This window comes from Pelophylax lessonae (assembly GCF_965119305.1).
Source record: "Pelophylax lessonae genome assembly, chromosome: 11".
Lineage (NCBI taxonomy): Eukaryota > Metazoa > Chordata > Amphibia > Anura > Ranidae > Pelophylax > Pelophylax lessonae.
In genome coordinates this window covers 210,462,985-210,486,998 of record NC_138778.1, presented here as the reverse complement: position 1 = coordinate 210,486,998, position 24,014 = coordinate 210,462,985, and positions in this window count along the sequence as shown.

The following is a 24,014-nucleotide window of genomic DNA, read 5'->3' as shown; positions in this document are numbered from 1 at the left end:
CAAATATGGGTTTCAGGAAAGAAAATCGCTCAATTCCCCCATCAACACAGTCAGTATTGATGGGGAAAACCCTCCCACAAAGCTATTATGTTCTCCCAGTGGGGGGAGTCGGGGGGAGCTGTCCCGGCATGGAGAACACACAGTAATTATTGCTAATGGCTGCAGCCGCGTGCAATAATCGCATGAAAAATCCGACAGGCTGGTTGTACCTATATTGATCAATCGATCCCAACATGGGTACAATCAGCCTACCCAGACATGGTTTGAATCTCGGCCGGTCCCTACTGAACTGGTGTTCTGCCGGAAACTCCAACTCACCAAAATCTCCAACCACATCACTTCCGGTGACTCTACAGCAGCAATAATTGGAGATTTGGACGAGTTGCTGTTTTCACAGAACACCGGCAGCCTATCCACTATGGTACAGGACGAGTTGAATGTTTTGACAGAACACCGGGTAAGTAGGAAAAAAGTTGTAGGAGCCTTGGAGGCAGCCATGTTTTTGGTTAGAAGTGGGCGGGCTAACAATGTCCACTCATTATTATTTTGTACCATAGTGTACCATATTCGAGGGGGGACTAGATCAGGGGGCAGAGGGGCAATAGCCCCCTGGGGCACTCTGATGCCCCATAAAAAGGCTGCACCGCGTCTGCCAAAGACATGCCTAAAGGATTCCTGGTGAAAAGAAGTAAAAAGTCCCTGCTGCTGACCTACTGAGTGCGGGTAGAAGACAAGGACACAGCACAGGCACCCCCCAGCATGGATGGTGTAAACTGTGTCTGAGCAGAGGCCGGTTCCATGCCCCAATGGAGACTCTCTCCCCTGGCCAGCCCCAACCGAGCTGTCCTAGTTCCCCCCAAAGTGCCCCCTGCTGGCCAGGTTGGGAACTCGGATTCAGCCGGTGGGTAGAGAGTACCTGGAGCGGAGCTTCAGCCTGGAATGGAGGTCAGGAGGAGGCCGGGAAGAGGGAGAGTGGGACCGAGTCGCTGTACCATGGGCCTCTGGTTTGTACTTGCCCCCTGGGCTGAAAGTTGCCAGTCTGCCCCTGACCATAGTGTATACATTGGTGGTGTTCTGTGAGAACTCCAACTCATGAAATCTCCAATAATGGCTGCTGTAAAGCCACCTGAAGGCACGTGGTTGGAGATTTTGATGAGTTGGAGTTTTCGGCAGAACACCGGCCGAGATTCGAATGACCGGCTTAAGTACTCACTGCAAAAGTAATAAGAGGAGAGCCTTGTAGTTTACAGAAACACTACATACACTTCAGTGACACCATGACTGCATTAACAAGTAAAGACATGGAGTGACACCGTCTGGCCACACAGTGAAAAGCATTTTGGACAGGAGACTGTCATCGCTCAGGACACAGGCGGCTGCCCAGTCTACAAGCTGCCAGCCTCTTCTCTATCATACATTCAAGACAGACAAAAAGCAGAACACCCACCAATAAAAAGGTACAAAATGAATGGCCCATTGACCCCTTGCCGCCCATAGGACGTCCTCGGGTTGCAGTGGATATAGCAGGATGATACCTGCACCTGCATGAGAATTTTCAGCTGGCGATTCCCTGTAATACATGATGTTGTTCATCCCTTGTGATAGCAATAAAGTTATTACCAAGAAAAAGTTTTGGATAAAATAAATATACGGTAAATAATAATAATAATGTAAAGCACGCCCGTCCCCTCGTGCTTCCGTGCAAAGCGAAGTCATACGTTACTCCCGCACACATATGTGAGGTATTGTGGAGAACGTCAGAGTGAGAGCAATAATTCTATCACCAGACCTCCTGTGTATCTCTAAACTGGTAACCAGTAAAGGCGTTTAACCTCTTCCTGCACACGTTATAGCTGAAAAACGGCTACATGGGCCTAAATTGCCGGGAAGGCATCCATGTACGTTCTCCCATGCATGTGCTGCCTGTATGCTCCCTGCGGGGCACGGGGGTGCGCTATGTGATCAGCGAGTCCATGATGATCACAGATGGGAGTAAGGGGCCAATCCCGGCCCTTTACTACATGATCAGCTGTCAGCCAATGACAGCTGATCATGTAATGTAAACATAAACCGATTACCATCCTGTGTAAATGGGACATCGTTCCCGCACACGGACACCTACTACTGCTAAGCAGTACCCACCAGTGCCACCTACCAGTGCATATCAGTACTGCTAAGCAGTGCCCAGCAGTGGCACCTACCAGTGCCCACCAGTGTCACCATACAGTGCTGCCAATCAGTACCTCATCATCAGTGTCACCTACCAGTGCCACCTATCAGTACCCATCAGTGCCACTTATCGCTGCAGCCTCATCAGTGCCCACCTGTGCTGCCTCATCAGTGCCACCTATCAGTGCATATCAGTACTGCTAAGCAGTGCCCACTAGTGCCCCCTACCAGTGCCACCTACTAGTGCACATCAGTACTGCTAAGCAGTGGCACCTACCGGTGCCCACCAGTGCCACCATACAGTGCTGCCAATCAGTACCTCATCATCAGTGCCACCTATCAGTGTAACCTACCAGTGCCCATCAGTGCCACCTATCAGTACCCATCAGTGCCACCTATAAGTGCCCATCAGTGCCACTTATCACTGCAGCCTCATCAGTGCCACTTATCAGTGCATATCAGTACTGCTAAGTAGTGCCCACCAGTGCCACATATCAATGCCCACCACTGCCGCAAAGCAGTGCCTCGTCATCAGTAGGGATGATCGAACGGTTCGGGTTGACCATCGGTTCGGCCCGAACATTGGGTGTTCGAGGTTCGGCCAAATTTAGAACTTTTTGCCCAAAAAGTTCGGAATTCGGCAACCAGAAACCGCCTGAACCGCCCAAAATGCAATGCTTCAGGAAATGGGCTTTAAAAGCCCGTGGTTGGACCAGAACCATTAGCAAAAGCTGTAACGGATCTTTGTACCCCAGCTGGGCACATCCGCCGAAACTGTGTCTCCTGTCCTCCAAACGCACCCACAGCCTGCAGAGAAGTCATATCCAGCCCTTAACCCCTCAATCACGAGACAATCCACACAGGTGTTGAGGGTTAACCATGCAGAGCTTAAACTGTTTATTACATTCCAAGACAACAGTTTTACATACAGTTAGGGAAACTCCCCTTAGCCTTTCCACAGAAGGGGGGGGGGGGGAGGGAACAGGGACCAACCAATGAGAACTGAACATTTGTACATTTGAAACATGCAGTCTTAATACACACCCCCTGCGGAGAGATGTCTCCAACTCAGACCATTGTCTGCCATGAATCCACACACTTAGACACAGAAACAGGAGGGGGGGGGGGGGGGATGGGTTGTAACATTACATTACATTAACTCAATGCCATGAGTCAGTTGTTCAGAGGATGAATAAAGGGAAAATAAAATGCAATGTCCCAAACTCATAAGAAAATGACACAAAGGGGTTTACAATCCAGGGACAGGGTGATCCGTCACCCATAGTGACGGCTAGTACCGTCACATCTCTTCCCCCCAAAGGTAGACTAATCCAGGTACTAGACCTCCAACTGGTCTGTGCCTGAATTAGTCGGGTAACAAATCCCAAAGAGTCAATGTCTGTTTGCCTGGATAATTCGTCGGCGTTGCCGTTTTGCTTCCCAGGGCAGTAGTGGATGGTAAAGTCAAAAGGCTGCAGCGCCAAACTCCAGTATCTTCTGGCCCATAGTCTGTCGGTAGGAGGCTTGCGCACAGTCCCCTCCAAAACACACAGTGACAGTGGGTTCTGTCACATTTCTCCCCTTTTAAAAACAGACTAACGAGGTTCCTGACCCTCAAATGGTCTGGACCTGTGTTAGTCACAAACTTCCACCCCAGGCAACCAGGAAAACTAAAAGAACGACTCTGGCGCTGGGGAGCAACACCGCACATAGGGTCTCCCATGAATAAAAACAGCCGCTGCAGAGTGGGAACAGCTGTCTGCACTCCTCTGATCCAGGGCAGGGTTGCAGATATTGGGGGAAGCTGAATAATTCTCTGCCCTGATGCCAGCGCTTCCGCTGGTAGGGAATGTAGGCTGGTAGGGCTATGCATTTTTGGAGAAAAATGTACTTGCTTTTCTCCTGGTGTAGTTACGAGCCGCTGAGAAGGTATCTTGCAGGGACTGTCTCCCGGATTCTTCATCTCTGGTTCTGATGCTGGGCAGAGACCATCAGCACTCTGTCCTGTAGCCAGCGCTTCTGCCGGAGGGATAAACACTGGGGTAGTGTCCAATTGTTGGGGAGGGAGAATTGCTTCCTCTACTCCCGGTGGGGATATCTGCTGTTGGGAAAACAGCTCACGCAGATCCTCCCTCAGACTCTCCGGATCCAACTCTTTTTCTGACGCTGGGCAGATGCCAGGGGCACTCTGCCCTGTAGCCAGCGCTTCTGCTGGGGCGATAAACACTGGGGTAGTGTCCAAGTGCTGGGGAAACGGCTCACTGAGGTCACCCCTCGGACTCCCTGGATCTACCTCTGAGGGTGGGCAGAGGCCAGCGGCACTCTGCCCCATAGCCAGCGCTTCTGCTGGGGGGATAAACACTGGGGTAGTGTCCAAGTGCTGGGGAAACGGCTCACTGAGGTCACCCCTCGGACTCCCTGGATCTACCTCTGAGGGTGGGCAGAGGCCAGCAGCACTCTGCCCCGTAGCCAGCGCTTCTGCTGGGGGGATAACCACTGGGGTAGTGTCCAAGTGCTGGGGAAACGGCTCACTGAGGTCACCCCTTGGACTCCCTGGATCTACCTCTGAGGGTGGGCAGAAGCCAGCGGCACTCTGCCCCGTAGCCAGCGCTTCTACTGGGGGGATAAACACTGGGGTAGTGTCCAATTGTTGGGGAGGGAGAATTGCTTCCTCTACTCCCGGTGGGGGTATCTGCTGTTGGGAAAACAGCTCACGCAGATCCTCTCTCAGACTCTCCGGATCCAACTCTTTTTCTGATGCTGGGCAGATGCCAGGGGCACTCTGCCCTGTAGCCAATGCTTCTGCTGGGGCACCAGATGAGATACTCTGGACTTGCTGCTGATCACCATTTCCCAGCCTTCCAGCGCCTGTCTCAACTCCCCCTTCTGAGACCTTTATGCTATCAGCTTGTCTCGCTGCCTGGTGGACCTCCGGTGCGTTCCGGCATTCTAGCGCTCGCAGTGCCCTCTGTATCATCGCTGCTTCTTCCATTGCAGTTAGTACGGGAAAACGCAGGGTCACCCCTGGCCCCATTTGCTTCTCATCTTCGTGACTGTCTGCTATTTCTCTCGGACAGTCCCAGGCAACGGGAGCCATGCCAGGCTGCTGATCACCGTCAAACAGCCGCTTGTAGGCAATCTCGAGCTCCCATTCCTGCTCAACCAGGAACTCCAATTCCTCCAGGTCACACGCCTCGTCGGGGAGGTCCAGCACATCATCTCGGAAATCCAGAATGTGTTCCAGCCGCCACTCCTCATCGCTCCCAAAGTCTGGGTCTCCGTACATTTTTTGATGGAGCAGCCCCACGCCGCCATAGCCAACGCCTTCTGTTGGGCTGCCATCTGCTGTACCTGGCCACAGTTGAGCCGCGAACCACCGGAGGGCTCTGTAGCTGGCGTCCAGCCTCATTTCCTCCTGGACCAATCTTCCGAGCTCCGTCTTCCCTTCATCTCGCGGTCGTTCCCTCAGGAACACCTCTCGCGCACAGTACTGCGTCCGGTACATCTCTGTGGAGGAGGGAAGGATCTTCCCCTGATGGTGCCGCTCGTGGCTTAGCGCCTCATGCCAGAGTTGCCGGCGGATCACATCCTCCCAGCCGAGCCTGGTGTGCTCTGTCACTGGTCCCCGATGGTGCTTCCGCATGCCTTGCAGCCTCCTCCCGAACTCCGCTCTCATGCTGGCTGGTCCCCGTATCACTCCTCGGCAGCTGCCCAGATCTTGAATCCTGGTGGTGGTTTGGATGTCCTGGACTGCAGGAGACATCCCACCGCTGCCAACCAATGTAACGGATCTTTGTACCCCAGCTGGGCACATCCGCCGAAACTGTGTCTCCTGTCCTCCAAACGCACCCACAGCCTGCAGAGAAGCCATATCCAGCCCTTAACCCCTCAATCACGAGACAATCCACACAGGTGTTGAGGGTTAACCATGCAGAGCTTAAACTGTTTATTACATTCCAAGACAACAGTTTTACATACAGTTAGGGAAACTCCCCTTAGCCTTTCCACAGAAGGGGGGGGGGGGAAGGGAACAGGGACCAACCAATGAGAACTGAACATTTGTACATTTGAAACATGCAGTCTTAATACACACCCCCTGCGGAGAGATGTCTCCAACTCAGACCATTGTCTGCCATGAATCCACACACTTAGACACAGAAACAGGAGGGGGGGGGGGATGGGTTGTAACATTACATTACATTAACTCAATGCCATGAGTCAGTTGTTCAGAGGATGAATAAAGGGAAAATAAAATGCAATGTCCCAAACTCATAAGAAAATGACACAAAGGGGTTTACAATCCAGGGACAGGGTGATCCGTCACCCATAGTGACGGCTAGTACCGTCACAAAAGCCAATTGAGGGGGCAGGAGAATGCTAGGAATGTGATTGGAGTGACTAGGGGGTCCCTAGACCAATCATTAGTGAATACGCCCCCCAGTATATAAGATCGCCCCCGCCATATTCCTAGCATTGTTATACTGGACATGGAAGAGAGTGGAAGCAGTTCTGTTAATTTTACTTTAAAAGTGTCATTTAGCTATTTTTAGTGTGAGGAAAGGGATATCTAGTGTAGTTAGAGTGCTCCTTTACACTCAAGTTAGCTTCAAAAATTTAGTTTCTGTAGGGAAAGTGTTAAGTGTAAGGGGACCGTAGTGTAGTGTAGGGTTAACTGGCAGTGACTGCTATGGCAGGGTGACAAAACCCTTCCATAGCAGGGTGACCGCTATAGAGAAATGAACATTTCTCTGAATTGCTTCGGCACACCCATATGGCTTCTCCCCAGCCAAGCATTTTTTATGCTGCAGGGGCTGCCACTGCCAGTGCTTTTTTGAGGACATGTTTGATGTCAGACATGACATCTGAACATGTGTATAGGGGGTATATATACCCCTAGACATATATAGGTGTGATAGTAGCAGAAATAAATGCTTGCGCTAATGAAATCATTTACAGTAATATATTTCTGCTACTATCACACCTATATATGGCTAGGTGTCTATATACATATAATTATGTGTGTATATATACCACTATACACAAGTTCAGATGTTTTGCCTGCCTCAAAAGAACACAAAAAAATGCCAAAAAAACGCTAGCGTCAAAAAAAATGCCCAGGTCTGTTTTTGCTGGCATTTTTTGGAGGCAGGCAAAACATCTGAACTTGTGTATAGTGGTGTATATACACACATCCATATATTTATATACACACCTAGACATATATAGGTGTGATAGTAGCAGAAATATATGCTTGCGCTAATGAAATCATTTACAGTAATATATTTCTGCTACTATCACACCTATATATGGCTAGGTGTCTATATACATATAATTATGTGTGTATATATACCACTATACACAAGTTCAGATGTTTTGCCTGCCTCAAAAGAACCCAAAAAAATGCCAAAAAAACGCTAGCGTCAAAAAAAAAAATGCCCAGGTGTGTTTTTGCTGGCATTTTTTGGGGGGTTTTGGAGGCAGGCAAAACATCTGAACTTGTGCACAGTACCACTATACACAAGTTCAGATGTTTTTCCTGACTGCAAAGAACCCAAAAAAATGCCTGCTTTGAAACCGGCAAGGTGTGAAAACCGAGGAGAGAAGCTAACCCCCTAAGCTGAAAGTTTTCTAATACATACAATCCTTTTTTTTTCTGGTTCTGGACATGCTACTGAGCTGAAACTTCACAGGTACACCTTTTAGACCCCCCAGACACAAAATCACACAAAAAAAGTTCTTAAAAATTGTCATTTTTGATAAAAAAGCCAATTATTGAAAAAAAAAAAAAAAAAAAAAAGAGATTTTTTGATTTTTACTTTGGATTTCAGACCTGGGGGGTCTAAAGGTGTACATGTGAAGTTTCAGCTCTGTAGCATGTCCAGAACCATAAAAAAAAGATCGTTTGTACTAGAAAACTTTCAGATCACCAATATGGCTTCTCGGTTTCCACACCTTGCCGGTTTAATAGAAGGCATTTTTTTGGGTTCTTTGCAGTCAGGAAAAACATCTGAACTTGTGTATAGTGGTACTGTGCACAAGTTCTGATGTTTTGCCTGCCTCCAAAAACTCCCAAAAAATGCCAGCAAAAACACACCTGGGCATTTTTTTTTTGACGCTAGCGTTTTTTTGGGGTTCTCTTGAGGCAGGCAAAACATCTGAACTTGTGTATAGTGGTATATATACGCACATAATTATATGTATATAGACACCTAGCCATATATAGGTGTGATAGTAGCAGAAATATATTACTGTAAATGATTTCATTAGCGCAAGCATATACTTCTGCTACTATCACATGTATGTGTGTATATACACCACTATACACAAGTTCAGATGTTTTGCCTGCCTCAAAAGAACCCCAAAAAATGCCAAAAAAAACCGCTAGCGTCAAAAAAAAAATGCCCGGGTGTGTTTTTGCTGGCATTTTTTGGGGGTTTTTGGAGGCAGGCAAAACATCAGAACTTGTGCACAGTACCACTATACACAAGTTCAGATGTTTTTCCTGACTGCAAAGAACCCAAAAAAATGCCTTCTATTAAACCGGCAAGGTGTTACAGCAGCGAAGCCAACCTCCTGTGCTGAAAGTTTTCTAATACAAACAATCTTTTTTTTTTTTTTTTATGGTTCTGGACATGCTACAGAGCTGAAACTTCACATGTACACTTTTTAGACCCCCCAGATACTAAATCCAAAGTAAAAATCAAAAAATCTCTTTTTTTTTTTTTTTTTTTTAATTTTTCAATAATTTGCTTTTTTTTAATCAAAAATGACAATTTTTAAGAACTTTTTTTGTGTGATTTTGTGTCTGGGGGTCTAAAAGGTGTACCTGTGAAGTTTCAGCTCTGTAGCATGTCCAGAACCAGAAAAAAAGATCATATAGGTGTTAAAGGAGGGTCCCGCATCCCTGTTCTACTGAAAAATTATCTTTTTTTTTTCCATGGTTCTGGACATGCTACAGAGCTGAAACTTCACATGTACACTTTTTAGACCCTCCAGATACTAAATCCAAAGTCAAAATCAAAAAATCTCTCTTTTTTTTTCAATAATCGGCTTTTTTAGAAAAAATTACAATTTTTAGAACTTTTTTTTGTGTGATTAATAGTTAATGGGGCATGACCCAGAACCCTAGGCACTTTTTAGGGGCATTTATTGGGTTTTAGGGCTTAAAAATGGTGTTTTTTGATTACCGAAGTTCGGGTCCCATTGATTTCAATGGGGTTCTGAAATCCGGGCCGAACTTTCGGGAAGCTCGGATGTTCTGGCCGAACCAAACTTTTCAAAAGTTCGATCATCCCTAATCATCAGTGCCACCTATCAGTGCCTATCAGTACCCATCAGTGCCACCTAACAGTGCAGCCTCATCAGTGCCTCCTAAACAATGCCCACCAGTTCCGCTTCAGCAGTGCCACCTATCAGTGCCCACCAATGCCGCCCTATCAGTGCCCATAAGTGCAGCTTCATCAGAGCACATCAGTAATAAAGGAGAAAATTTACCTGTTTGCAAAATTGTATAACAAGCTATTAAAACTGTTTTTATTTATTTGTTTGTTTGTTTTTCAAAATTTTCGGTCTTTTTTGTTTGTTTAGCAAAAAATAAAACCCCCAGCAGTGATTAAATACCTCCAAAAGAAAGATCTATTAGTAGGAAAAATATATAAAAATGTCATATGGGTACAGTGTAGCATGACTGCGCAATTGTCATTCAAAGAGTGACAGCGCTGAAAGCTGAAAACTGGCCTGGGCAGGAAAGGAATAAAGTGCCCAGTAAGCCAGTGGTTAAAGTGTCCCCTATAGAGAAGTGTGAGTAGCGTAGTTTGCCGCCATTCCACGGGTGGACACAATTAAAGCGGGACATGTTAGGTATCTATTTACAAGGCGTAACATCACTTTTTATATTTTATATAAAAATGAGGTATTATTTTGTGTTTGTGTGCAATAAAATGAAAATTTATTTTTTCCCCAAAAGTTGCTTTAGAAAAAAAACGCTGCTCAAATACCCTGTGACATAAAATATTGTAACACCCGTCATTTTATTCTATAGGGGCCTCTGCTATAATGTTTGAGGTCCTAAACATTCTCTAGCTAAAAAAAGTCTATATTTTTAATGTAGGAGAGAAATGTCAGAATTGGCCCAGTTGGTTAAAATAACGGAAAAAAAAAAAGCTTTTCCTGAAAAATCTGCAGCTTCATTCCAGAGACAATACTTTGTCCTGCCACTAGATGTCCTCAGACTGATGTCCAGCATCATTAAATCCACGACAGTAAAACCCCGTTATATCGCGGTTCAGTTTTCGCGGTCACTGTATTTTGCGTTTTTTTCTGTAAGACCTATTAATATTGTTTTATTAAATAAATCTTTGTTAATTCAATATCTTTGTCTTTTCCATTGCTCTTGCTCTGTCTCTCAATAACTTTAACCACTTAAGCCCCGGAAGATTTTACCCCCTTCCTGACCAGGGGGTATTTTGCGATTCGGCACTGTGTGACTTTAACGGACAATTGCGCGGTCGTGCGACGCTGTACCTAAACGAATTTGACGTCCTTTTTTTCCCACAAACAGAGCTTTCTTTTGGTGGTATTTGATCACCTGTGCAATTTTTTGATCACACGCTATAAACAAGAAAAAAGAGCGTCAATTTTGCAAAAATAAAAATATTTTTCACATTTTTTTATATGAAATTCCCAAAAAAAAAAAAGTAAAAATCAAAATTTTTTAACATTTTCGGCCAATTTGTTTTATGCTACATATGTTTGGTAAAAAAAATCGCAAAAAGCGTATTTTGATTGGTTTGCGCAAAAGTTATCGCGTTTACTAACAGAGGGAAAGATTTTTGTCATTTTTGTTGTTTTTTTTTTTAACGCGTAATCGCGGCGATCTGCGATTTTTTTGCGGTACTGCGACATTGCGGCGGACATATCGAACCCTTGACTGATATTTTTGACACTTTTGGGGTTACCAGTGACATTTCTACATTAATCAGTGCTATATATATGCACTGTTACTGTAAAAATACACTGGCAGTGAAGGGGGTTAACTTTATTTGAGAGGGAGGGGCTGTGTGTGTCCCTAGGGGCGTGATTCTAACTGTGATTGGCTGTGGCTTGAGGTGTAGTTACACTGATCAACGGTTCTACATAGTAGATCAGTATGATCAGTGTCTCTACACAGGGAGAACTGACAGGCAGCTTGTTTACACAAGCTGCCTGCCTTTCTCCCTCTCCCCCGACGATCGCAGAGTGACCGGCGGACATCGGGTCCGCTGATCACACGCGCGGGGGAATGCGTGACCACGCGGGAGCGGGAGCGCGCCGCCGGCGGCGCGCGCTCGCTCCCCAGACCCTCCCAGGCTAGTGACGTACCGATATGTCACTCTGCCTGTGAGGGGCTGACCGCCGCAGTATATAGTCGTGCGGCGGTCGGCAAGTGGTTAATGTGTTTAAATAAGTTTCTATTGTTTTTAAAGAACTTAAAATGCTTTTAAAAGTACTGTAAAAGTTATAAAAACCTGCCTAGGGTGTATTTAAATAGGGGATTTCTATTTTGCGGATTTTCACTTATTGCGGGTGGGTCTGGAATGTAACCCCCGCAATGGAGGGGGGTTTACTGTACCTATGAGTGCAGGTTGTCTTTAATCTTCCCCCCAGCAATAGTGAAATGAGAAGCAACACAGGGGTGAGTTCATCTCTCTGTCACTGTGCTCTCTCCTCCTATTAGCATGCCATGACATTGTCAGCACATAAACTGATTGGCTGCTTGTGCTGCTTCTTTCTTCTCACACTCCAGCCATGCTGTACAGAGGATGCCACCAGGTCACACACCACTGCCACCTATCAATGCCCATCAATGCTGGAAATGAGTGCCTCTTCATCAGTGCCACCTATCAGTGCTGCCCACCAGTGCCCATCATTGCCACCTATCAGTGCAGCCTCATTAGCGCACATCAGTGAAGGATAAAAATTACCTATTTGCTAAATTTTATAACAAACTATAAAAACAGTTTTTTGTTTTTTAGTTTGTTTAGCAAAAAATAAAAACCCCAGTAGTGATTAAATACCACCAAAAGAAAGCTCTATTTTTGTGTAAAAAGAAATTATAAAAATGTGATATGGGTACAATGTAGCATGATCGCGCAATTGTCATTCATCATGACATGACATGACAGCGCTGACAGCTAAAAATTAGCCTGGGCAGGAAGGGGTTTAGGTGCCCAGTAAGTAAGGGGTTAATGAAAGCTGCATAACATGAAATTAGCGTTTTAAAGCTTATATGAGATCTACTTTAACCCCTTGCCAACCGCAATAGGTATATATCCATTGTGATCTGCAAGTGGTTTCCTGGGATTATAGCTGAAAATATCCCCTATAACCCCAGTACCCGGCTTTCTCATGGAACCGCTCCAAGCGGCTCATGAAACACTCGCCGGTGTTCCCCGGGCTTACCGTTTCCGCCGGCTGCTCCCATAACCCATCAAACAGTTAGTACTCTTTCATCCACTCTATGACCTTGGAGGACCAGAGAGACGTCATGACGTGACTTCCAGTCCCGGCTGGAAGTAAAAATTATTATTTTTTTGAAAGCAAAAAAATAATACATTTTTGTTATCATTTGCTTTTAACCACTTTACCACCGGAGGATTTTGCTGTCTTACGTCTGGGCCACTTTTTGCGATTCGGCACTGTGCGACTTTAACTGACAATTACGCGGTCGTGCTACGTCGTACCCAAACAAAATTTACGTCCTTTTTTTCCCACAAACAGAGCTTTCTTTTGGTGGTATTTGATCACCTGTGCGATTTTTACTTTTTGCGCTATAAACAAAAAAAGCGCGTACATTTTGAAAAAATAACAATATTTTTCACATTTTTTTATATGAAATTCCCCCCAAAAAAATGTAAAAATCAACATTTTTTTTAAATTTTTGGCCAATTTGTTTTCTGCTACCTATGTTTGGTAAAAAAAATCGCAATAGGCGTATTTTGATTGGTTTGCGCAAAAGTTATTGCGTTTACTAACTAAGGGAAAGATTTATGTCATTTTTGGTGGGTTTTTTTTTAACGAGTAATGGCGGCGATCTGCAATTTTTTTGCGGGACTGCGACATTGCGGCGGACAGATTGGACCCTTGACTGACATTTTTGACACTTTTGGGGGTACCAGTGACATTACTGCAGTAATCAGTGCTATAAATATGTACTGTTACTGTAAAAATGACACTGGCAGGGAAGGGGTTAATTTTATTGGAGAGGGAGGGGTTAATGTATGCCTGGTGCTTACTAACGTGTGTGGGGGGAGGTGACTGAGTGACACAAGGACAGATAACATGTTCAGCTATGCTGAACCCTGCAATCTGTCACTGTTTGTCAATGAGGAGATCCGCCCGCTCTGTTTACACAAGCGGGCGGATCTCCAAACTAGATTCCCAGACGATCGGGGAAGAGCAGCGGCTCCTCCCCTGGCCCGACTCCCACTGTGACTGAATACAGCGGGGGCGAGCCTCTGGCGGCACGCGAGCGCCGCCGAGAAAGGGAAGTGCCTGGCGACGTAGGTCTACGTCACCAGACGATAACGAACCACTTTGCCGCAGTAGTGCTTGAGTGAGCAGATGGCAAGTGGTTAACCCCCTCCTTCCCAAACCTATTCTGACACTTTTTTTTTTTGCGAGAAAATTACTTAGAACCCCAAAATATTATATATTTTTTTTAGCAGAGACCCTATAGAATAAAATAGTGTGTGTTGCAATTTTTTATGTCACACGGTATTTGCACAGCGTTTTTTTAAACGCAATTTAAAAAAAAAAAAAACACTTTCAAGTATAAAAAAACAATAAACCAGTGAAGTTAGCCCAATTTTTTTGTATACTGTGAAAGATAATGTTATGCCGAGTAAAAAGATACCTAACATGTCAGGCTTTAAAATTGCGTCTGCCCGTAGAATGGCGGCAAACTACATTGCTTAAAATTCTCCATAGGCGACGCTTTAAATGCCTTTACAGGTTACCAGTTTAGAGGGGCACAGGAGGTCTGGTGATAGAATTATCGCTCTCGCTTTGACGTTCGTGACAATACCCAACATTTACATATATGCGTGGGAATAATGTATGCATTCCCATTTGACCGTAAGCACAGCGGTACGGGGCGTTTTATTTATTTTTTTATTATTATTTATTTTCTGAAAAAAAAAAAAAATGTTATACTTTTTTTATTCATTTTTTTTATAATAACTTTATTGCTATCACAAAGGATGAATAACATCTCTTGTGACAGCATGGGACATTGACAGCTCCTCTTTATGGAGAGATTTGTTCTCCATGCTGCAGAACAGACTGAGACTGAGATCGGTCCGATCGGCTGCTTCTCTGGTCGCTGGTGGACAGGTAAACAAAGGGGGCGGAGAAGGGAAGTGATGAACACTTTTCGCTCCCGGTTTCCAGAGTTACAAAGAGAGGAGAATGACGCCAGTTCCTTTCTCTCTGTACAGGGCAGTCATTGCCACCAGCCACACCGCTCCCGGCCTCTGCTATGGGACTGGAGAGACGGGGGCGGGGGAGGGGACCTCCTTCCACCACCCGCAGAAGTGATCCAGTGGCTAATTGGCCCCTCGGATCACTTCTGCCTTGTAGAGAATTCGCTGGCTGCAAACAATGATACGGAGATGATGCCTGTAGGTGCCCCCACCATCCCGGTATTACCAGTGAAGCCCGAGGACGTACGGGGCGTACATTTGGGGGAAGTGGTTAAAGGAAAAGAAGAGATTTGGGGTCTTTTTGACCCTACATCTCTCCAAAAAGAGGACCGGTCATCCTTATCCTTATATTCTATTACCAGGGATGTCTACATTCCTTATAATAGGAATAAAAGTGACAAAAATGAAAGGGACCGTGTAAAGTAAAGAATAAAATAAATAGGAAAAAAAACACTTTTAGTGCCCCGATCCCTCAGTGCTGGCGCGCAGAAGCGAATGCATATTCAAGTCGCGCCCACATATGTAAACGGTATTCGAACCGCACATGTGAGGTATCGCTGCGAACAATAAAAAAAAGTGAGCCGGAACACGCCATGCGCTACTTTGCCATGTTTGTCGCACATAGGGCGGCCCAATGAAATCTATAGACTGCTCTATGCTTGCTGGGTAAAAAAAAAAACGCTTGAAAAAATGGGCGTTTCCCATACAGGTGTATGTCAGAGGTGTGACTGGGCGGGGCCTTCATCATTTCACAAACTATGGAATGCTTTAAAGGCAGAAATGAGCAATTAGCACACTGGAAAAATGAAAATACATAAATAAATGTCCAACAGTGAAATGGTTAAAATGAATATCTGAGCGCTCTCCCCTCCCCCTCTCTGAAAGCAGCAGTTGCTCGTGTCTGCAGACACTCCACCCCGCTGAGTCCCATGTGTAATATGCTGCACCCGCTTTCTGACTCCCCATCACCCCCCACATACAAGTTAAAAGTTAAAATAGAACTAAAGACAATGTTGTTTTTTCCCCATTTAGAATAGAATAAGGGAGGGATAGAACCTCTGTCAGGTTTTCTTTGCCATCTGTGTCCCCATTGGGGAGATTTCCCTTCACTTCCTGTCCCATAGCCAAAAACGGAAGTTAGAGAAATCCCCCCATAATCCCAGGGTGTCACCAGAACTAGTGTCCCCACTGGAAGATTTCCCCTCTAATTCTGCTTCTGGTGACAACCCAAATATTGGAATTTTCTTTCACTTTTGGTGATAATGGTAAACATGAAACACAAAGAGTGTGAATATCCCTAAAGGGGGCGCACACAGCGATAAAAACCTAACAGGTGTTCTAATCCCTCTCCACTCCATCCAAAACTAAAACTAAAAATGTTTTCCTTTATTTATATTTTAACATATGGGTAAGAAATGAAAAAAAAAAAAAGATTTGGCAGTGAAAGGATTAAAGTTTGTGTGGAGGGGGTTATTTGGTTTGGCAGTGAAAGGGTTAATAAATGAAAGGGGGACAGCATTGGTTTTACAGTTAAGGGTTTAAAAAAATAAAATATATAGTTTGGTACTGAAAGGGTTAAAAGCTGAAAGGAAAAAAAAAATGGTTTGGCAGGTAAAGGGTTAAATATGGAAAAATAATTGGCTAGGAATACAGATCTTTATTTCAGCCATGGGACTGTAAGGGTTAAATGTCAGTGAAAATAACTGTCACTTCCAGAAAAACATGTTATTACAGGAGCCGTATCCCTATTAGATCCGTATACTGAGCCTACAGCCTGAATTCACACAGCTCACAAACAAGGACGAGGCTCCTTTAAGAAAAATCGTCAGTTATTTTTTTTTTTGCTGAGTCATCATGAGATTAAAAAAAAAAAAAAGGTCACATGACCAGTGGGAGGAGCCAGAGGAGGCTGGGCCTATATAAGGAGCCGCAGGAGCGGGAAATCACTGAGACAAGTGTTGACACCGACCAGTGAAGACCTGTCTTTATCTCTGCTGAGATATTTCTTGCGATTTCATTGGATTTGATTTCATTTGAATTCAATTTCACTGCGATTTCATCGTTGTACGTTTAAAGCGTGTTTCATTATTCTTAATAATGAACCAATTTAAATGTAAACAGCTTTTTTCTCTGAAAAACACCAAAGAGAAACCCACCATAGGAAGAGCAGCTATGGAAGAAGGTATCAGTGACCATCCTGCAGATACCCCAACCAAGAAGCCCCCCAAAATGAAGAGGGCTCGGGCTTTTGTGCGCGGCTGCGCCAGAGCCGTTCTTAGATGTATTGGTTCCGGCCGTAAAGCCAATGGACCGGCCCGAAATACAGACACTGGGATTGGTAAGTATTGTGGATATTAATAGATACAAAATAACTGACAGCCTTTCATTGGATCCTTCCACCCCATTGATGACAGGTCACCCCCCTCCCTCCCCCCCATATGTACACATGTATAGGGATTGCCATTGATGACAGGTCACACCCCCCCCCCCCCATATAAAAACATGTATAGGGGCAGCCATTGATGACAGGTCACCCCCCATATATACACATGTATAGGGGTTGCCATGGACGTTGCTGACTTTTGTCTTATAAACAGCAATCTGCAGATTTTTAAATCAAGAGAAACAAACTGTAAATCTTGGAGCCAAGTCTCCCCTCCCCCCAACTCTCTCTCTCTCTGTTCGCTGCCAACCGATTTTTGTTTTCTTTTTAAACTGTCAGTGTGAAGGAGAGCGGCATGGTACCCGGGATCTGCTAATCTCAGTACAATGCTTTACAGGAAAAGTAAATCTACGATTTCTTACCTGCTAAAAAATTGCCATTTATTATTCTTCGCTAAAAGGTGAAATAATCCTTTATGGTCGGCTCAGATGAAGTGTCAGCTCTCCATTTATATTCAATGTACACAAAATCAGACACAATGGAAGAGTTTTATTTTTATTTTTTAAATAATTGTGCTGAGGTTTATACAGTATCTCACAAAAGTAAGTACACCCCTCACACTGAAGAAATTAGACTTTGCTACAATATAAAGTAGTGAGTGTACAGCTTGTATAACAGTGTAAATTTGCTGTCCCCTCAAAATAACTCAACACAGCCATTAATGTCTAAACTGCTGGCAACGAAAGTGAGTACACCCCTAAGTGACAATGTCCAAATTGGACCCAATTAGCCATTTTCCCTCCCCCGGTGTCATGTGACTCGTTAGTGTTACAAGGTCTCAGGTGTGAATGGGGAGCAGGTGTGTTAAATTTGGTGTTATCGCTCTCACTCTCTCATGCTGGTCACTGGAAGTTCAACATGGCACCTCATGACAAAGAACTCTCTGAGGATCTGAAAAAAAAGAATTGTTGCTCTACATAAAGATGGCCTAGGCCAGGGGTAATGAATTAACATTCAAGGAGGTCCGGCCTCTAAAATTTTCTTTGGGCCGAGGTCTGAATCTCAAGTCTGTGCTATGACTCAGAAAGATGGGCAAAACAAAACGTGTCCATCAGCGTGTCCCTTAACATAAAATGTGCCCATCATAATGACCCTTAGCATTAATTATGCCCATCAGTGTAACCTTTAGCATAAAATTTGCCCATCAGCGTGACCTTTAACATAAAATAGGGGCACGCTGATGGGCACATTTTATGTTAGAGGGCACTCTGTTGGGCAAAACAAAACGTGTCCATCAGCGTTGCTCTTAACATAAAATGTGCCCATCAGCATGTCCCTTATCATAAAATATGCCCATCAGTCTGCACTTTATAAAATAAGCAACCCCCTTAAAAATGTGACCCACATACCTTTGGGGGCAGAAAATGCAGCAGGGGGGCGGGGCGCACACGTGACGTCAGGCCCCAACTCGCAGCCCGGCTGAGAGTGAGAGTCAGGAGCCGCAGTTAGGAGCAGGGGGGCGGGCGTGCACTTGACATCACGCCCCAACTCGCGGCTTGACTGGGAGTGAGTCGGGAGCGGAAGAAAGAAGCAGTGGGGTGGGGCGCATACACGGGACGTCACTGGTTGCTGGGACACACCCAGAAAACCAATGACTGCTTATAGTGGCGGCCTGACGGTCCGGGTGGAAGCATTGTGCAGTCCGTTCTTTGACCGCAGGCTACCATTTAATGACGGCTGGCCTAGGCTATAAGAAGATAGCCAAGACCCTGAAACTGAGCTGCAGGACAGTGGCCAAGACCATACAGTAGCTTAGCAGGACAGGTTCCACTCAGAACAGGCCTTGCTTTGGTCAACCAAAGAAGTTGAGTGCACATGCTCAGTGTCATATCTAGAGGTTGTCTTTGGGAAATAGACATATGAGTGCTGCCAGCATTGCTACAAAAGTTGAAGGGATGGGGGGTCAGGCTGTCAGTGCTCAGACCATACGCCGCACACTGCATCAAAATGGTCTGCATGGCTGTCATCCCAGAAGGAAGCCTCTTCTAAAGATGATGCGCAAGAAAGCCCGCAAACAGTTTGCTGAAGACAAGCAGACTAAGGACATGGATTACAGGAACCATGTCCTGTGGTCTGATGACACCAAGATAAACTTATTTGGTTAAGATAGTGTCAAGAGTGTGTGGCGGCAACCAGGTGAGGAGTACAAAGACAAGTGTGTCTTCCCTACAGTCAAGCATGGTGGTGGGAGTGTCATGGTCTGTGGCTGCATGAGTGCTGCCAACACTGGGGAGCTACAGATCATTGAGGGAACCATGAATGCCAACATGTACAGTGACATACTGAAGCAGAGCATGATCCCCTCCCTTCAGAGACTGGGCCGCAGGGCAGTATTCCAACATGATAACGACCCCAAACACCTCCAAGACTACCACTGCCTTGCTAAAGAAGCTGAGGGTAAAGGTGATGGACTGGCCAAGCATGTCTCCAGACCTAAACCCTATTGAGCATCTGTGGGACATCCTCAAACGGAAGGTGGAGGAGCGCAAGGTCTCTAACATCCAAGAGAACGCATGTGCAAGTTGCGCACACATATGTAAACGATATTCAAACCCCACATGTGAGGTATCCCTGCGAACAATTGATCGAGAACAATAAAAAAAAGTGACCCGGAACACGCCATGCGCTACTTTGCCATGTTTATCGCACATAAGGCGGCCCATTGAAATGAATAGACTGCTCTATGCTTGTTGGGTAAAAAAAAAAAAAAAAAAAAAAACACTTGAAAAAATGGGCGTTTCCCATCCAGGTGTATGTAAGAAGTGTGACTGGGCGGGGCCTTCATCACTTCACAAACTATGGAATGCTTTGAAGGCAGAAATTAGCAATTAGTACATTGGAAAAATGAAAATACATAAATAAATGTCCAACAGTGAAAGGGTTAAAATGACCATCTGAGCGCTCTCCCCTCCCCGTCTCTGAAAGTAGCAGTTGCTCGTGTCTGCAGACACTCCACCCCCCTTGAGCCCCATGTGTAATATGCTGCACCCTCTTTCAGACTCCCCATCACCCCCCACAAACAAGTGAAAAGTTAAAATTGAACTAAAGACAATGTTGTTTTTCCCCATTTAGAATAGAATAAGGGAGGGATAGAACCTCTGTCAGGTTTTCTTTGCCATCTGTGTCCCCATTGGGGAGATTTCCCTTCACTTCCTGTCCCAAACAAAAACAGAAGTTAGAGAAATTCCCCAAAGTGACATAATCCCAGGGTGTACCCATTGGAAGATTTCCCCTCTAATTCTGCTTCTGGTGACAACCCAAATATTGGAATTTTCTTTCACTTTTGGTGATAATGGTAAACATGAAACACAAAGAGTGTGAATATCCCAAAAGGGGGCGCACACAGCGATAAAAACCTAACAGGTGTTCTAATCCCTCTCCACTCCATCCAAAACTAAAAATAAAAATGTTTTCCTTTATTTATATTTTAACATATGGGCTAAAAATGGAAAAAAAAAATCAAAAAACAAAAAAAGATCTGGCAGTGAAAGGGTTAAAGTTTGTGTGGAGGGGGTTATTTGGTTTGGCAGTGAAAGGGTTAATAAATGAAAGGGGGACAGCATTGGTTTTACAGTTAAGGGTTTAAAAAAAAATGAAATATATAGTTTGGTACTGAAAGGGTTAAAAGCTGAAAGGAAAGAAAAAATGGTTTGGCAGGTAAAGGGTTAAATATGGAAAAATAATTGGTTAGGAATACAGATCTTTATTTCAGCCATGGGACTGTAAGGGTTAAATGTCAGTGAAAATAACTGTCACTTGCAGAAAAACATGTTATTACAGGAGCCGTATCCCTATTAGATCCGTATACTGAGCCTACAGCCTGAATTCACACAGCTCACAAACAAGGACGAGGCTCCTTTAAGAAAAATCGTCAGTTATTTTTTTTTGCTGAGTCATCATGAGATTAAAAAAATAAAAAAAAAAGGTCACATGACCAGTGGGAGGAGCCAGAGGAGGCTGGGCCTATATAAAGAGCCGCAGGAGCAGGAAATCACTGAGACAAGTGTTGACACCGACCAGTGAAGACCTGTCTTTATCTCTGCTGAGATATTTCTTGCGATTTCATTGGATTTGATTTCATTTGAATTCAATTTCATTGCGATTTCATCGTTGTACGTTTAAAGCGTGTTTCATTATTCTTAATAATGAACCAATTTAAATGTAAACAGCTTTTTTCTCTGAAAAACACCAAAGAGAAACCCACCATAGGAAGATCAGCTATGGAAGAAGGTATCAGTGACCATCCTGCAGATACCCCAACCAAGAAGCCCCCCAAAATGAAGAGGGCTCGGGCTTTTGTGCGCGGCTGCGCCAGAGCCGTTCTTAGATGTATTGGTTCCGGCCGTAAAGCCAATGGACCGCCCCGAAATACCGACACTGGGATTGGTAAGTGTTGTGGATATTAATAGATACAAAATAACTGACAGCCTTTCATTGGATCCTTCCACCCCATTGATGACAGGTCAACCCCCTCCCCCCCCCATATGTACACATGTATAGGGATTGCCGTTAATGACAGGTCACACCCCCCATATAAAAACATGTATAGTGATTGCCATGGACATTGATGACAGGTCACCCCCCCCATATAAAAACATGTATAGGGGTTGCCATGGACGTTGCTGACTTTTGTCTTGTAATCAGCAATCTGCAGATTTTTAAATCCACAGAAACAAACTGTAAATCTTGGAGCCAAGTCTCCCCGTCCCCATCTCTCTCTCCACACCTGTTCGCTGCCAACCGATTTTTTTTTTTTAAACTGTCAGTGTGAAGGAGAGCGGCATGGTACCCGGGATCTGCTAATCTCAGTGCAATGCTTTACAGGAAAAGTAAATGTACGATTTCTTACCTGCTAAAAAATTGCCATTTCTTATTCTTCGCTAAAAGGTGAAATAATCCTTTATGGTCAGCTCTCCATTTATATTCAATGTACACAAAATCAGACACAATGGAAGAGTTTTATTTTTAAATAATTGTGCTGAGGTTTATACATGTCTGTGGGACTCTTGCATGTTCTGTTTTATGTAACCACCCCTTCAAACCCCTCCTACCATTAACATAATTTGGCCACACCCACTGTTCACCACGACATGCTACGTGAACCGCATTATTCTTCTACTTGGTGTGCCCAAAGGTGCCCCAGGTCTCTTACAATCCTAGCACCACCCCTGGCACAATGAACGCCATGCTTACTCTTCACTGCGCCACACTAAGTACACCACTTTTTTTTTTTTTAATTAAGCAGCCGAGCCCAACTTATGATTTTGCACACAGGCCCACCGATTTCATAAAACGCCCTTCATATGACAGAATCAGTCCTGTGATTGGCTGGTCCCTCCTGCCCTCCCCCTACTGGGGTAAAGATTCTGTCAAAGGGGGGTTAAGCATAACTAATATATAGCAATTGAAGGAACAGCATGAATATCTATAAAACAATGATAAGAATATAGGAAACCATACATTACTATTCCTACTACATTAGTCACTTGTTTTCTCTCCCGGCCAATGCAAACCTATCAGCTGGTGTCAGGCTGATGTATGACCCCCATAGCGAGTGACCCCTCTCCTGTCTGATCTAAGGGCTGAGAAATGACAAGCTTTCTGGGCAAAACTGACAGTTAACAAAGCATCTGCTTAGCTGGTCTGATGATTCACAAGCCCCTACCACAATGCAAAGCCAAGCAAGTGACACCAATACCTCCTGTTGCAACTTCTTTTGTGACGCGCCCACTCATTTAAACATGAAAGCGCATCACCACACCACTAAAAATACTTGTTACCAGCTTCCTGAGTCATTGAAATTTAGTGGGTTGGCATAACTGCCAGGCAACCAGAATTTTTATACGAAGGCCAACAGTAGTCATCCCTGTGTCCCTGTCATGTTGGGTTTATTTATTGTTCCTTGCACTGAATTATTCTCTGTATAATTTGATGTTGTATGAAGAAAATATATATGAAATGTAGATCAAGGTGCTAAATCTGATTCTTTTTTTCTATTGCAGATGAAGGCAGAATTTTATTGCAGACGGATCCCACGCAGCAGGCCTTCCCCAGTGAGCAACAACGTGACATCCACATTGAGGGCCAACCAAAATGTGATGTACACATTAAGACTGCAGACGAATGTGACGTTCCTGTTGAGACTTCAGCAGAATGTGGCATTCCCACTGAGACTCAGGCAGAATGTGACATTCCTGTTGTGACATCACCAGAATGTGACGTTCCCCATGAGACTGCAGAAGAAAGAGACGTTCATGTTGAAACTTCATCACAATATGAAGTTCACATTGAGACTGCTCCAGAATGTGACATTCACAATGGTACTCCTCCAGAATGTGATGTTCACAATGAGACTAATCAAGAATGTGACTTTCACATTAAGACCTCTCCAGAAATTCATCATCACAATGAGTCTCCTCCAGAATGTGATGTTCCTGCTGAGACTCAGGAAGAATGTGATAGTCCTACTGAGACTCAGGCTGAATGTGACATTCCTGTTGTGACATCACCAGAATGTTACGTTCCCGTTGAGACTACAGTAGAAAGAGACGTTTATGTTGAAACTTCATCACAATATGACGTTGACATTGAGAGTGCTCCAGAATGTGAAGTTCACAATGGTACTCCTCCAGAATGTGAAGTTCACAATGAGACGTCTCCCGAATTTCATCATCACAATGAGTCTCCTCCAGAATGTGACGCTCCCGCTGAGACTCCAACAGAATGTGATGTTCCCTCATATACTCCGGAAGAATGTGATGTTCCCGCTGACACTCCGGAAGAATGTGATGTCCACATTGAAACTCCAAAACAATGTGACATTTACACTGAGACACCTCCAGAATGTGAGGTTCACACTGAGACTTCTCCTGAATATGAGGTTCACGAAAAGAATCCACCAGAATGTCACATTCACATTGAGATTTTACCAGAATGTGACA